Below are 16,014 nucleotides of genomic sequence, written 5' to 3'. Positions count from 1 at the left end.
GCTGATTACTAGTAGACTAATCCATTAACAGAACCATATACAAGAAACATGGAAGATACTATCATACATTAATGGTTACTGAGTATTTAATTCTCACTACTTTTAAAGCTTCACATTTTTATAAGAATTTAGACTATTTCAAAACTATTAACTCACAAATCACAGAATGGCCTGGGTTGGAAGGGACCTCAAGGAGGCAGGGCCACCAACCTTCACATTTAACACTAGACCAGGCTGCCCAGGGCCTTTCTTCATAAATGACCGCAGCACGTTTTACATTTGTTACTCATTACTTCAAGTTTTTAATTCAACTTTTGTTCTACTTACGTACCGTTGCAGTGATTCTTGACGGATAAAAACAAAAACGTTAAGCTCTTACAACCCCTTGTTTCCAGGTTTAACATTCACTACAATCATGCTACATGCTTTTGAAAAGCAACTTCTCAGATTGCTACTTGGTGACTGTCTGACAGCAGAGGAAGCCCGTACTGGACAGACTTCACCTGTGCTCTGATTTATGCCAGATGTAAAACTTCACTTTCTATGGCCATTAAAAGACAGTGAGATTGCTGTTTATTAACACAAGCGCCAAAGGTGATGACAAAGGAATAGCATCCAACCCAGAAGAATCCTCACCAATTTGTTTAGACAGTGTGGTCATCCTGTCTGACCATCAGCCTTCATAAGAACCACTTCAAGAAACCTCAGATGTCAGCACTAATGTTGCAAACCTGCCTTTCAGGGCAGCAGAAGATCCCATTCCATATTGGAAGGATTTTATTTCATCAAGAACTTCATATTTGGCTTTACCTGACCCTGAATTCTCATAGGTTTGTCCGCCCTTATAATATACAGAAGACAGAATTTAATTGATGCAATTCAGATGGAATCACACAAGCATATCATTTTCATTGATTTTCTAAACGTTTCCTTTTGCTTTATTTTGTATATTCAGCAGCATATTTTCTCCATGCAACTGCATCATACTTATGATCTCCCAGCAAGCCAACACAGGCAACGACACTTCACTCAGAGTTTTTTTCTCCATGCCCCCACCCCTTTTTCTCTCTCAACAAATACATTTCTGTAGGATTCAGACTAGTAATTTCCTCTTTCTTGCAACAAATTATGTTTAGGAAATCAGGAACCTCAATTTTTATGTGCGTAGATTACACATTCTTCACTGAATTTTTACTGTACCCCGAAAGAATAAAAAAGCACTACTTTCTTTTTAATTCTTCTTCTTCTTCTTCTTTTTTAAGATACTGATAAACACAAGAATGCCATCCCTTGCGTCTAAGCACATCTGAGTTTCTTTAACAGAAATGCCATGCATGTTTCTGAATACTGTCATGAGGCCCATGGCAATAAAGTTCAACATACTCAGGCTGTAATCTTCTCCCAAGGAAATGGTTGGGATGCCAAGATGCCTTTTGACTTTTATTTCACAGCAGGGCTTCATTCACAGTGACTCTGTCCAAACCTTAAACTACACCAGCTGTGATAAAAGGTCCTGCATAGTAATTTGTAAAAAGTATTTGACAAATAACACTCAAGTGATACAATGCATTGCTATTCATGATTGAATAGTGATCAATATCACTAACTATTCAGTTTGAAAGGAGTGATTAATTCACGATACATATACAGACTGCAGAGAATGTCTAATGTCCCAGTAGACTGCAAAACACAGCTACAGGATATTTTATAAAGCACTTCACAGACAGCCCAGTTAATTGAGCTAGTTAACAACAACAAAAAAAAAAAGGTTCAAAATATTAGAAAAACTATTAAAATAGGTGCAATATTCCTATGCAGTCCAATTATCTCTTAGCAGATTGGTTCATAATCACATACTACACATACCTATGCATTCTAGCATCCATTTGGCGCACAGCAGCATCTCTAATAACTCATTAGCAAAGTCACAAACTTCTAAATATGTATTTATGCTCACATTCCTTAATTTTGTTCTTCTTTGTAAAGCTTCATGGGATTTTCTAATTTTAAACCTTGCAATAAAAATGCATCACACATAATTAATGCATATTGTATATGAGTTTTTAAACTTATTATGAATTAACATCTTCTTAGTATTAGATTTCTATGGGTACAAAAAGTGATTCACTGAGAAATCAGTTTTTCATTTTGGGAAACATTGTTTGGATGGAAGAGGAATCTTATAGCTACTTTATGAAATGCAAAGAGATGACAGTCATCTAAAACAATGGATCTACCAGAAGACTCTGGGTCTGATTCACTATAGAGAGATTGAACAGGTTGAACAAATGAAAATTGGAAGTAGAAGTCACCAGAAATTTTGCATTAAATAGCATATAATGCTAGAACTCTGTCATCCATCCTAGCTCCCTACCCAGCTGTATCTTGAAAACATCCAGAGATAGGGATTCTACCATGAACCTGGGCTGGTTGTTCCAGCAATGGATTGCTCTCAATGTAAACAAAATATTTCTTCTATCAAGATGAAACCTTTACTAGTGCATAAAAGTTTAGATACTTAGAAAGGAAAACTGCAAAGGAAAATTACTACTAATTTTGATGGTATAGCAATTTTTAATTGTGCTAAAAACCCTCACTGATGACAACTTCTAAACTCTGAAGTTTCTTATAGGTACTGTGTTAATTATGACTGACTTTCTGGGGAAACAGAAATGAAAATGTTGGACAAGACCTTCATGAAGGCAAGGAAAGATTTGGGAGATCCAGACTGGACTATCTCACCTTAGGGAGTAAGTCCTCATAGAAGGCATTTTCAGATTCATAAGAAACAAGAAATTGACTGAGGACAGAAAGCACATGCTGACAGGCAGAAAACAGTTTGATCAACATCTTTGATGAAATAACAAGCTCTGCAGCTCACTGGTGCGTAGTATGCTACCGTGGCTTTAGCAGGGCTGTTGACATGGGTTCCTTTGGTACATTAGCCAGGTTGAGGAGAGATGTTTCACATGGCTGAGTGGACAACTAACTGGACTGTCACTGAAAAGACAGTGATCAATGGCTTAGAGTTAAATAGGAGATCTAGTTATGAATCATGTTTTCTGGAACTGATACTGTGGCAAATACTGTCTAATGTTTACATTAACGAAGTGGAAAATGGCATGAAATACATCTTAATCAAGTTTACCAACAACACAAAATTCGAGGGAGCAGTAAATAGCTGAATGGGAAGACTCTCATTAACTGGCATCACACCCTGCTGGAGAATTGGATTGTCAAGAACACACCAAGTTCAACAAAGACAAGTGCAAAGTCCTGAGTATGGGATATGCTGACTCAGTGCAAAAGTATAGGCTATGTATGAACAGCACCTGGAATTACATGCTGTGTTAAACCTGTCAAAGTAAGACCATGCTCTAAAATTCAGAAAAAGGTGCAAAATGAATTATGTTGCTTTATTGCTGCAGACTCTCTAGAGTACAGAAAGTTCCAAAGTATAGGTAAAATAGATAATATTGAAGTTGAATGGAATGGATGCTCAAAATGAGAGGAAATGCAAATACTGCGAAGTATGTTGACATCAGGAAAGAAAAGCATTATAAGAAAATCAACTAGTAGAAGAAGTTAACAGACTTATAATATTGAATTTCTTAAAGAAATATATGAGATAAACAGTATAAAGTTGGAAACAACAGGTAAGACTTACAGAAGAAAGGAAGGGGAAGAATATCTATCTAATACCAAGTCAAAAACACTAAAAATTCTCATCTTATTTAAGAATATACTCACAGAAGGGGCAGAAGTACAAAACAATTAGAGAGTTTAAGGATTTTGTCCATGGGAAGGGAACTGTTGGGAGAGTGCAGAACTGAAAATCACCCAGAATAACAAAGACCCAAATTCATCCACAGGTTTTTGGCAGGTGCTTCTGGGAATACACGTACATGTCTGCCATGCTTTTCCCACAAACTGCAAGAAGTGGAGTTGCTTTTTGAGGTGCATTTGTATTTGACATCTTGTTGCTGGACAGCTTCAGCTTTTCTACACCAACCTTGATAGTACTGAAACACTTTGCTACGGTTTTGGCAGAGATAACAGCCTATATACAGCTGCACCAAAGGACAACAAGAATGACAATGACCAGCTGCTTCTGGAAGAAGTTTTTTTGGATCAGTTTCATTGGTGCAGCTCCATTTCTGATTCACAAAACAAGTGTCAGCTGCTGGAAGCAGATTTTTTTTGTCGTAATTCTGCATCTTACAAGGCTGTGAATCTTCAGAAAGTCAGTAAGGTCCTAAGCACATGCTTAGGCACAAATGGTGTTTCCTTAGTTGCACTGGTGAATTTGATGAAACCTAAATTGCTTGCTGCCAACCCTGAAGCCAGGCCTCTCGGCTCCTGAATAGACTACAATGTAAGTTTTCTATTGCATTTCAGAAAGTAGCTAGAACTTTAACAACTTTAATAAAAGTTATTGTAGAAGTTGTTTAAGTCAAAACTCGAGACAAAAATGAAACCAACAACAAATTTATGGTTATATAACCCAGGTCACCAAAAGTTGTTTAAATGGCTCACAGACAAGAATAACTAAAGCAAATTTGGGAAACTAAAGGACATATGTTGGGCACGATAATGTAGCATGTTGCTGAGCAATGTCCATCTTGATTAAGACATCAACTCTGCGTGAGCAAGGAGGAATGTTTCTGAAAAGCTTGGAAGGCTCAAGAGATTCAGACATTTTAAGAGCTGCTTGATTTAGTGCAGCGCTGCTTCTTCTAAGATAACATTCGTCAGTGAAATATATACATTCTAATAGAAGTATTTAAGCTACAGGAAAGAAATCTTAGGAGAATATAGATGCTTCATATAACTCACTGTGAAGTGCTTTAAGTGTACAGGTTGTACTTTCCACTGCACGTGCAGCAGCTTCTTTCATATGGATACAGGCTTTATTTGAAGTCTTACGCTTTTGTGGTTCAATATAACAATATGGTAAGTGGGAACGGTGTTACTATGAAATTTTTATTAAAATTCAGTTCCTTTAATGTTAATAAAGTGTTTTTCTATGAATATAAAACAAGACAAGGGTGAGGCATTTCTTGTAAGAGAGAAATAAAGACAGTGGAATAAACTGTAAAACAATTTTGAACTGGCAATTGTGAATGTATCTTCCAGTATTAAGATTTCTTATTATTAATACTTCTCTCTGGGATTTTCAAATGGCACCAGGAAATCCACAGTTTAGAATGCTGTGAAGCATTCATCCTCCGCTTTGGTTACAGAAGTGAAAAAGCAAGCTCCCAAAATATGCTGGTTTGCACATGTAGTTGAAGAGACATGCTCAGATGTTCTCGAAACAAATTCCTGCTCTTTTTTTTCCAGAAGGAGTTCTGTAGTACAAACACTACAAGAAGAAAGAAGTAATCCCTGAGCTTGCTGCATGGACCAAAGAAGCAGAAGTGTGGTAGGGAAACATCAGCGTAGCTCAGCCTTTCAGTAAAACTGTTTGTCTGATACAAACTGTATGAAAATCCTGGCATGATCCTTTTCTTTTCCTGTTCCACTGCCTTACAAAATCATTGCTAGTAAAGGTATCCAGCTAACTAATCACAGAGAACTTCTTTGCAAGCTTTTGAGTTGCCAACTATTTATTTACTGTTTTATTTCAGACAGATCATCTCCTAGGCTACCTTATTGTCCTTCCTGAAGGGTTTATTCCAAATGTTTTTCCGCTTTATTCCTATCTTCTTGAAAGTATAGGGAAAAAAAAATGTCTACAGGGAAAGGGAAGTCCTGCCATGGAAGGGCAGTAGAAGGCAATGAAATGTTCAGAGAAGGCAAATTGGGGTACAGTGAAATAACAGTCATGCATTCATCAGAATTATACTCTGAATGTTTAAAATTCCTCCCACACAATTCACATTTGGAGCTTTCAGAAGGATGAGCCAGATTGCAGTGGTCAAAAAACAGGAGCGCATAGCAAGAGTTACTGAGGGACTAATCTCATTCTATGGTGTTTCGAAAGGAGGTTTAAAATCATAGTTTTTGGTTTAGTACTGTAAGACATCCTGTTGAGCCATTTAGTCAACTTCAAAATACTTTTATTTGCCATTCTTCTCCTACAGTTCCTGAACCTTCTCCTTTTCACAGAAACTAAAATAAAAAATGATTTGTGCTTTCTACGTGACCACACAGCAAAGGAGATGGATGCAAAAGCACAGTACAATGCACTATCATGCAGTATATGACACAGATTTGAGCAGTGAGACACATGAATGTGATAACGCAGTGGTGTCCTAACATACAGGAAGTAGCAATATGCAGTTCAAGGTGTTCTGAATGCATGTAGCATATCAACAGGTCAATCAGCCTAGAAAGGTAGCAGACAGCATAACATGGTAATTGCAGCAGTACCTCTGGATCTACCTGAATAAGGGCACGAGAACTGAACAGCACACATTTTCACCACTGTCTTCAAAGTATATGACTCTTTTAACTGACTTTAAACATGATAGCCAAGTGTCTGCCAAAATTTACCACCGCTGCAGCAATAACATGGAGGTGCTGCACATCTTATTTAAATGGAAATCTCTAGAAAATACCTTATTACTAAAAGTTGGATTCAGACCCTTTCTAAATGATTTAAATACAGAAATACCCTACGTGCTGCATTTTTATTTTGTTGGTGTCACTTCAGCCAACACAATTGTTTTCATCAGACAACAAAAACACGGGCTACGCTATCTTATAGCGGTAACGAACTTAAAACAAGATCAAGTGAGTGGAAGCTTTTATCAATACCTAAAATAACATGATTATTTCATCTGGGTGCATACACATTGTTAAAATACATCTATATTTAAACATATCGATTGCCTGATTTTGGAAGAGAGTCCAGTGCAGGGCCACAAAGATGATGAAGGGGCTGCAGCATCTCACACGTGAGGGAGGACTGAGAGAGCTGGGGCTGTTCAGTCTGGAGAAGAGGAAGCTCAGGGTGCGTGGAAGGAGGCAGGAAGGTTGGAACAGATAAAGTACTGGGAAAAGCACACAGCCTGTCGATTTTAATTAGCTTACCAATAATCATAAAGTAAACCTACAGAGTAATATCATAATACTGGTAATTATTAGATGATTATTGCAGAACCTTACAGTATTGCAAACATTTCTGTAAGGCAGACATGTCTCATAAGTAAATAGCGACTCAAAACAAGATATGAAGAAATGTTGAATTAACGTGAATTGCAGCAAGTTACAGAACAGCAGGTTTCTAGCTTACGTTCCACTGATGCAGTGATTTCCTAAACGTAGTCAACAAATATACAACTATTCTGTAATAACAATAAGAAATTTAGTTGGCAGTCACGAGAAAAAAATTAAGTTGGAGAAATCACTACAGAGCGATGATAAAATACATGCAGGAGATTTAATATTGACTTTTAAGTGGCTGCCAAATGGTGAATGCTAAATGTAGAAAGAAGAATACAAAACAGCTGACGTGTGAAGAAGAGCAAGTTGTTGAACATATACAGAGTGAGTTCTGGCTCCTCAGATCAGAGCAAAGCTCAGAAACGTACACCCTCAAAATGTTTCCTTGCACTTGCCTGGAAAACTGACAACACCAATCCCCCTGGTCCTTCAACTCCACTAAGTGGTAGAACTTGCCTGGTACTTGATCTCACACACAGAACAACAACATCCTCAGCTGCAGGTTGGACCTGATGACCTTTTCGTGTCCCTTCCAACCAGGGCGATTCTAAGATTCTACACTAAATCTGAGAAAGTAAATAGCGAAGAAAGGCAAAAAACAAACAAACAAAAATAAAACAACAAAGAGGCAGTCTTGTGGTGAAACAAATGGTAGAGAAGAAGAAATAGGAGATAAAGAAAGGTACATAGAACAAGCTTCCACAGGCATCTCTTCCTGAACTCAAAACTGCCAACCAAAATTCATTTTTACTTAAGTATTTCAGTTCTTATTTCTAAATAATTACATATTTATACAAAATTGTGATAGTGCTATGGTACAAGCAGGTTTTGCAGCTCATATAAAGTCCACAATCAAATGTTGTATTGAGTCTTACCCAGTAAGTTTTGGAAAAGTTCCCCTCAGGAAAATTTTTACTGGAGAATTTTGAGCATATTTAGGTGATGACTTAAAACGACTTCATCGGAAACTAATTTGTTCAAGATTACTTTCTTATTAGGCTGTTGCCTGAGTAGCCAATGTCATTTCATCACTACCATGGAGATTACAGGCTCCGCCAGAGTTTCAGCTACCCCCAAGGACCTCTAAGGTCAATCTTTTATTGACAAGAAAGCTAAGAAACACACTTACTCATTCTATTTTATTTTTATTTTTAAATCTTGAAAATCAGGTAAGAATAAATGTAGGAGATTTAAGCAGCTTGTTGTTTGGTTGGTTGTTTTTTGTAAAATACAGAACAGTCCCTTTACCAAGAGGTAACTGGGAGCATATGATTCTCCCTCCCTAAGATACTCCCTCCGTCTCTAAGCAAGTACCCTTATTTCTCCTGATGCTCCCTTAAATGTACATTATCCATAAGTGAAGCTAAAAGTTTTAAAACTGTTGTGGAAGAAACACACACCTAGAAAACATGTTGACTTAGGTACATTCATTAAATATGACTTGGTTTAATCTGACATAGGAAAAAGCCCATCCCTCCCTAACAAATCCTAACTCTCATCTCCAAAAAAATAAATCACACTATTTAACAGCATTAGTGGAAAATGATAAAATTCTAAATGGATAGCGACATCAAAAAAAATTTGTTTCTGTACCCAGAAGTTTTCTGAGTGGTTCACTATTTTTCCTGGTTCGCTATTTTTCCCAAGCTCCTGTGGAAAACCATATCAAAGAATAGGCAGCTTTCCCCAGAGTTTCCAAAGTGACCTCAAAAGAGATGAATTTCAAATAGGCTACTGAAAGTGAATTTTTGGATAATGAGAATACTCATTTATTTTAGTACACCTGCTGTTACTTGAAAGCACAGGATGCCCCAGATGTGAAGCCAGGAATGAATACTACCAAGGGCGCCATGATTAGACTTCAGGTGGGATCTTTCATGTTTCCGTAAGGCAAGTTTTCATGAGCAGTCAATTACAGTTTCCTTGACTGATTTTAAGTGTATCAATTCTGATGCCTATTGTTTTCATATGCACATTTTGCCTTCATTGTGGTACTAGAAGTTACATAAGATCAATAAAAATCATATCTTTGCTATATGGTATCTTATACCAAATTATCCTTGAGCAATTCTTTGCGATGATCGTCTATAAAATGCCAATGGCAGCCTGAATGTCTTTCTTAAAGTTCATTAAAATATAGATAATCAAAGAAGTTGAATACATCTCAGCATCCCGTTTTTGATGCTCTGTAATTATGGTTTTCATGTCTTTGACCCATGCAGTACTGCTGGTCCACTATGCCTGAGAGGTTGTGAAAAAGAAAACATTGCAAGCCTTCTGTCAATTTTCTTCACTGAAACTATGTTTTACGTGCTAATCAGCTCTGCAGGGGCTGAGGTGAAATGCATAGGAGATTGTGAAGGTAACAGCCATCTATCATAATCAAGCTCGGACCTAAGCCTATGACTTTCTTAAACATATAATTCAGAGGCTAAGTAACAAATTGTGTTAACAGGACTGTAGTTGTGGTCTGTGGCTTTTAAACAGAACCACATATGGTTACTATTTCAGCTATTCCCTAACGACAAAGGCAAGGCTCCAAAATAGTCAATTAAAATAAGTATTCTCCTTTAAATTGTGGGTTGGGTTTTTTTTGTTTGTTTGTCTAAGTTCATAAATAAAATGGAATAAATTCCAATGAAATCAATAGCTTAGAATCCTTAGCTTGGCCTGAAAACAGTAAATTAGAGGCTATTTTAGTCCACTGGTTTTGCCTACATTAACATATGTTCTCTTACAAATAAAAAACATAAAAAATAAAAAAAAAAATTAAAAAGGTCCCTTGCAAAAAAACAAACAAACCCTTTTTCCTCTGTTCCATACACCTGGAAGGAACAGAGAATATGATATATCAATTCTGTGCAACTTATTTAGGCACACACATTCTCTGAATTGATATTTGCTCAATTAACAGCAAAAGCAAGGGTTTTTCACAGCGTTAGTATGACCAGAGGAATTTGTATTAATTTCAAAGTTAACTTTGTCCTCTAAAGACAAGTAATCTACATAGGAAATTAATTCTACTTCTACTCTCACAAACACTGTGAAATTTTAGACTGTTAAATGTGTCACTGAAATTCCAATCCCCAGCTCCCAAGTGGAGTTCTGGAGTTAAGAGCTGCAGAATTTGACTGGGGGGAGTGGAGCAAGGCTGTTTGTTTCTTATAGATTATAACCTGAAGTTACTTCTAAATACTTTGTTGCCTCAGTACGTACTAAAGCTGCTCCTCCCTACCCCTCATCTGTTTACGGCAAGGAATTACTAATCTTCACCGTAACTTACTTACGTGGTATTTTTGCTTGCATCTTCAAACCAATTCACACAGGTCATAAACCTGGCCTAAAATTTTTGTTGTTGTTCTAAAACATTGCACAGATTTTTTTTTATATGTAACAGTAGAGATACATCTATTATTGTAAAGAAATTTACTCCTTAAGCCTTTTTCCTTAAAAACCAGAAATCATTCTAAAATGCCATATACGATCATTACTTCGTGTCATATTAATGCATTTGTGAAAGTTTACACAAAATATTGACAAAAGCCAGAACTCAGCTGTACTTTATGGTATTTATCTCAACATCACACTTCAGTTTTTGAACACAAGCAGCCAACATTTCAATTGTTTAAACCAAAGGTTATACAAACATCATAGCAACCAAATGATTAGAAGACTTCTAATATATTTTAATGTTCTGTTTTAGAAATGACAGCATGTGAAAAATAAATAAAAGATGATTATTTTATAGTGGACTGGCAACTTTTTGATGCAAATTCCCAAGAAAGAATGTGATGTATGGAAGATCAGAGAGACCGTGTTAGACAGAAAAACTCTTGCCCTTCACTTCAGTAATAAAAGACTGAACTAAAGCCACACGCACATGTCCATATGGGATGCCACAGAAGTATGTTCAATGATTGGGTACTGAACATCAATACTACATCTTATTTTCTTTCTTACTGTATATAAAAAGTGACACAATATGGATGCCAAGTGCATGTACGTGTGCTTAACAGTATTATACACAAACCTACCCTGAATTATATCCTTGTTCTGAAAAACACTTTATATATGTATATAACACTCTAAATACAAATATTTTATATTTAATAAAAAGATGGGAGGAATAAATGGAAAACTCGTGAAAACAGAAGTCACTGATTTCATGTAAGTTGCTTTATTAGCAAAATGGCTACCCTTCTAAACATCAAGAAACATCTTTAAAAAAAAAAAAAAAACAACCACTTACCTTTCATCTCTTTCATGAGCAGGCTCCAGAGTCACTATGCAGCAGTATAACACAATTCCTAACCCAGACTTACTTTATTTACCACAGCGAGTAGCATACATGCACGTCTGCTTTTCATCAAGACAACCAAAAACATTTAGAACACAGAGTTATTAGAAATGTGCAGCAACCACAAGGATGCAATTAACATTAATGAACACTTAAGAGCAGTCAGAGCATAGCACGCCAAGTTCCACAAAGCTATGCTATGTGCTTTCAATATAATATCTAAGTGTGAAAGGATGTCTCATTTTTATTAAGCTACCTGCAAGCCATGTAGGATCTGACCGAAAACAACACAACACAGCCACAGATCGGCCGTCTGGCATTGGGTTGCCCTATATTCTGTATTTTTCCCCTGAAATGCTTAAATTGCTATGGAAATGCCATGTAAAATCGCAGCTGATCCCAGCCAGTTCAGAGCCCCACAGCAGCAGGCAGTGCCAGCACTCAAGTATCTCTGCTGATATTTTTATTAGCAAAAATACCCTCCCATCGTGTAATATTTGTATTGAAATAGTAAGATTGAGCAGAAGCCAGAGTTACTTCAGCTTACCAGAAGCAAGGGCTGGAAGCTGCCAGGTGGAGGGCAGTTCTGTGGGTGCCCACTGCACAGGGCCTCTCCCTGAGGAGAAGCCCCGACCTGCTGCCCCGCTCCCAGACAAAGAGATTCCCGCCAAACCCAAGGGCAGCAGGAAGCAGCAATTTATATAACACCATGACTATGAAAAAGACCCAGTTGTAAAGAACTGATTAATGAATAGAGTTAATCATGGCCCTGTTAAACTCCCAGGATTTTAATATGTGAAATTTTTCTCTGTTTTGAAATACCTTAAAGTACTTTACAATATTGCTGCTGTTCAACCATCATTTCTGAAAGTGCCTGCTTCCAGGAACACAAACCCAGCAACAACTGGCAGGCCATGGAATAAAAGGCTGAAAGAAAGACCTCCTATCACTCTCCAAAGAAAGATGTTTGGCAATGTAGTTTTCAACATAAAATATGAGAAATGCTAGTTCATTTAACCTTTATATTGCCAAGAATTTGAATCATATGACACACACATGGTTGATTTTCTCTCAGGAGTAATAAAATCTTTCTTGTTATTGGACAGTATTTGCAAAACTGAATTCTGAGAAAAATTAATGGCTAAGTATGAAAAATTGACCTCAACATGGTTTTGGCCATTATTTCTTAATCTGCATTAACAATAAAACCTATTGCTCAAAACACAGTTACATAGCAAAAGCACTCCTCTGCTAACATATAGCCTTTTTAACTCCTTAAAGAGTTGGTATTGGCAGCCTTTTCTAAAAATATGAAAATAATGAAAAATATTTCATTAGAGAGAATGAAAACCTTAAAATAGAAGTTTGCACGTAGTTACAGATTATTCTGAGGTAACCACGATAGCAGAAGGCAAACACCACAGAAACCATTTCTAAAGAAATATTTTCACATTTTTCACATTATATTGCTATAAAGTGCCAATCAATACGTTAATGTAGATGGCTTTTAACAGTAATTCAGTTATATAACATGGAAAAGAACATGACATCTTCTGCTATCACAGATACTAACCACTGCTATAGTACAGGTTGCTTTAAATGGTTGTCAAGATGTATGATTTGTCAGGGGAAGAATTCTTACTCAGGGAATGAAAATACCATTTTTAGCACGTGGCCAATGACAACTCAACCCCAAGAGAGTGAGCTTAAATGAATCCTCATGTCATAATATTTATATTACAACGAATGATCAGAAATAATTCTTACATTTGCATTTCAGCAGCAGTAGATGGTCAGCTCTTCACAAACACAAACAGAAAGCAGTAAACCACGTTTTTCACACTGCAACATTGACTCACTGCATCATACCTTATCTCAGCTGTGTTTGTAAAGCCGTCTAACATCTACCATACAACTTGACATGCAACTCTGCACTTGATAAAGAAGGGAAATTAATCTGAAGTACAATTCCATACACCATGAGCCTACAGAAAATTTGCAGCAAGTTCTTGCTTGCTACTTTCAAACTGTAAATAGGCTAAAGAAGAATAGTTGAAAAGAATGCCACACTTGGACTGAGAGGCTCCTGTTGACAAACACCAGAGATCTGGCAAGCACAAGTTTTGTCATCTCTACAGAAAGCAGTGAAATACCCTTTTCTTCCCTTCCTCCCAGTTGCAAAACTGTTAGAGATCAGATACTTGGGGAACTACAGCATAACTTATATTTCACTGAAACAAAACAGCTATTAACTTGAAGCAATGCTATGAGTATTTTACTCCTCTGTCTTAGTCTATTTTCAAGCATTATGGCAGCAGACATGTCACACCAGGTATAAAGAGACTAGCAACAAGCAACAATACATGTGGTGGGATTATTAGCAGCATTGTGTTAATGTACTATTTTTCATCAATCAAATGAGTATATAGAAGCTCTGAAAAACTATCTGACTTTTATTTTAATAGACTCAAGTAAAGCAAGCAAGTGCATTCAATTAGAAGAAAAAAAACACACACACATAAAAAACTTGACATTAAAAACCAGGAAAATCTTGAACAATGGAAAGATGGGCAATAAACTGTAAGAATGCAATCTTCCTGATTTTGTAATATGTGGTACTGTTCCCAGTAAGACAAAGATTTTTGTACATGCCAATCATACAGTTTCACATTCAGAAGATACTTACAGATGCAACCAACCTGTACACATTATTATTAACAATTCACATTATCTGTAGCAGAGGTTTGCTGGCTGAGGAACATCAGAGTTCCTATCTCATGAAGAACTGAGCCAGGAGAGACTGCTTCTTTTTCCAGGGAAAGCCATCAAGCTGCGACATACTGCACACACATCCCAGCTCAACCCACCACATACAGCAAGACCAGTTGAGAGCCAGGACTGTGCCCAACCTATCAACTATCCCCCTTGGGTCCTCCCCTCCTCACAGCTTTCATATTAGCTGCCATATCCCCCATGGCAATAACAGTACTTGTTTCTATTTTGGAGAAATCAATGGGAACAAGCAATAATGTTAACAGAAAGATCTGAGACAGGAAATTCAAGGGCACAGTTTCTACAATTCCAATAGCTCTGTAAGGTCTTAAAGCAATATTGCAGTCTAACCCCCCAAAATTCCACCATCATTAATTTGGCATTCCTCTAAAGCATGACTACATTTTCAGTTATGATCACATTTCTAAAATCGAGTTTCTGTATTTTTCTAATAGACACTGTTTGAGCTCCTTGGTCTCATGACCTGCAGCTAACAGAATTCATTCCTCAACAGCAGAATGCTGACTTGCTGAGACCCTTTGCAGCAAGGACAAACTTAACTATGTCCTTAATAATATATTTTTGTCTTGAACTGATACAGAGAAGCTCCAAAAATGTCACAATTTACATATCGTTCCAAATAATACAGCTGAACAAAGTGCACAGACAAAATATAAATCAAGCTTTTATCTTAATAAATAATTTCATATGTCATTAAAGTGGATGTACTGAATACTAACTAGCTGCCCAGTGTCAGGAGTTCAGATGTTTTCGCATTGGCTAAGCTTATTACTGAGAAATGGAAATTTCCATCTTACATTTCAAAGATACAAAAATACTATCAGGAAAAAAAGGAGAGGAAAAAAAGGGGGAAAAAAAAAACCCATTCTGTGTCTCCTTAATCCATATATTTGTTTCCTCTGCATGATTTGAGTTGATTTTGCTAAATGTATTAAGAAAAATAACAATCATTCCATTTTACTTCACTATGACCGTACAGACATTCATTTCTATGCAAATTTGAAGATCCCAGAAGGACCAAAATCATTCTGGAGTGAACATTCATTTTTCACAAACAGAAAAACTGCATTTGCTGACTTCATTAAAAGTTAATGCCAGTGTTTCTTTCCTCAGAAAAGCGAATTGCCTCAACTCAGTATTTTCTTCTTCCATCTGTTAAGATGTGGCAAATAAAGACATCTGTATTTCCTTCCTGTTGTCTAAAAGTCTCTTGATTTTTTTTTTTTCCCCCCAGAACTACTTCTAGAGTAGGACCAACATCTGTGGTACATCTGGAAAATTCTGTTTTCTGGTTTGAAGGAAAATCTGTGACTCCAGAATACATAGCAGGTGCAACATCACGTTTATCATATGGTTAAATCAGAAGAATGAATCAAATGAAGATCAAAAGTGACACACATATTTTACTCTCATAGCTACCTGCTAAAAAGTTTATGACTTACTTACCAGTAAATTATCTGTAGAATAAATTAATAGATTAACTGAAACACCAAAGAAAGTGAGTTTCTGACACAATGACACAGAAATGCAGAGCAAAAACTATGGTTAATGGAAACAAAAAGTATATTTTTTTCTTGAAATATGTTTGCACTTGTGAAAACAAAGAAGAAAAAACTTACCTTTTTCTAAACTGTGCAGAGATGTTACACATTTTAGGAACTCACACTTCAAAACTACCCAGAAAAGTTAACACTATTCATAAAAAAGTATGTAAAGCTATAATCAATCTCTTCAATACTAAATACTGAATCTAA

At 36.6% G+C, this 16,014-nt stretch overlaps 1 protein-coding gene across 4 annotated transcripts in view; it reads right to left on the bottom strand.

Moving 5' to 3' along the window:
- The window catches only part of SBF2 (SET binding factor 2), a 232,491-nt gene that overhangs the window by 73,215 nt on the left and 143,262 nt on the right, over positions 1 to 16,014 (bottom strand). The gene's annotated exons all lie outside the window — the stretch shown is intronic.

This window comes from Gallus gallus, chromosome 5 (assembly GCF_016699485.2).
Source record: "Gallus gallus isolate bGalGal1 chromosome 5, bGalGal1.mat.broiler.GRCg7b, whole genome shotgun sequence".
NCBI classification, from domain to species: domain Eukaryota; kingdom Metazoa; phylum Chordata; class Aves; order Galliformes; family Phasianidae; genus Gallus; species Gallus gallus.
This window is presented reverse-complemented; position numbering and strand designations above follow the sequence as displayed.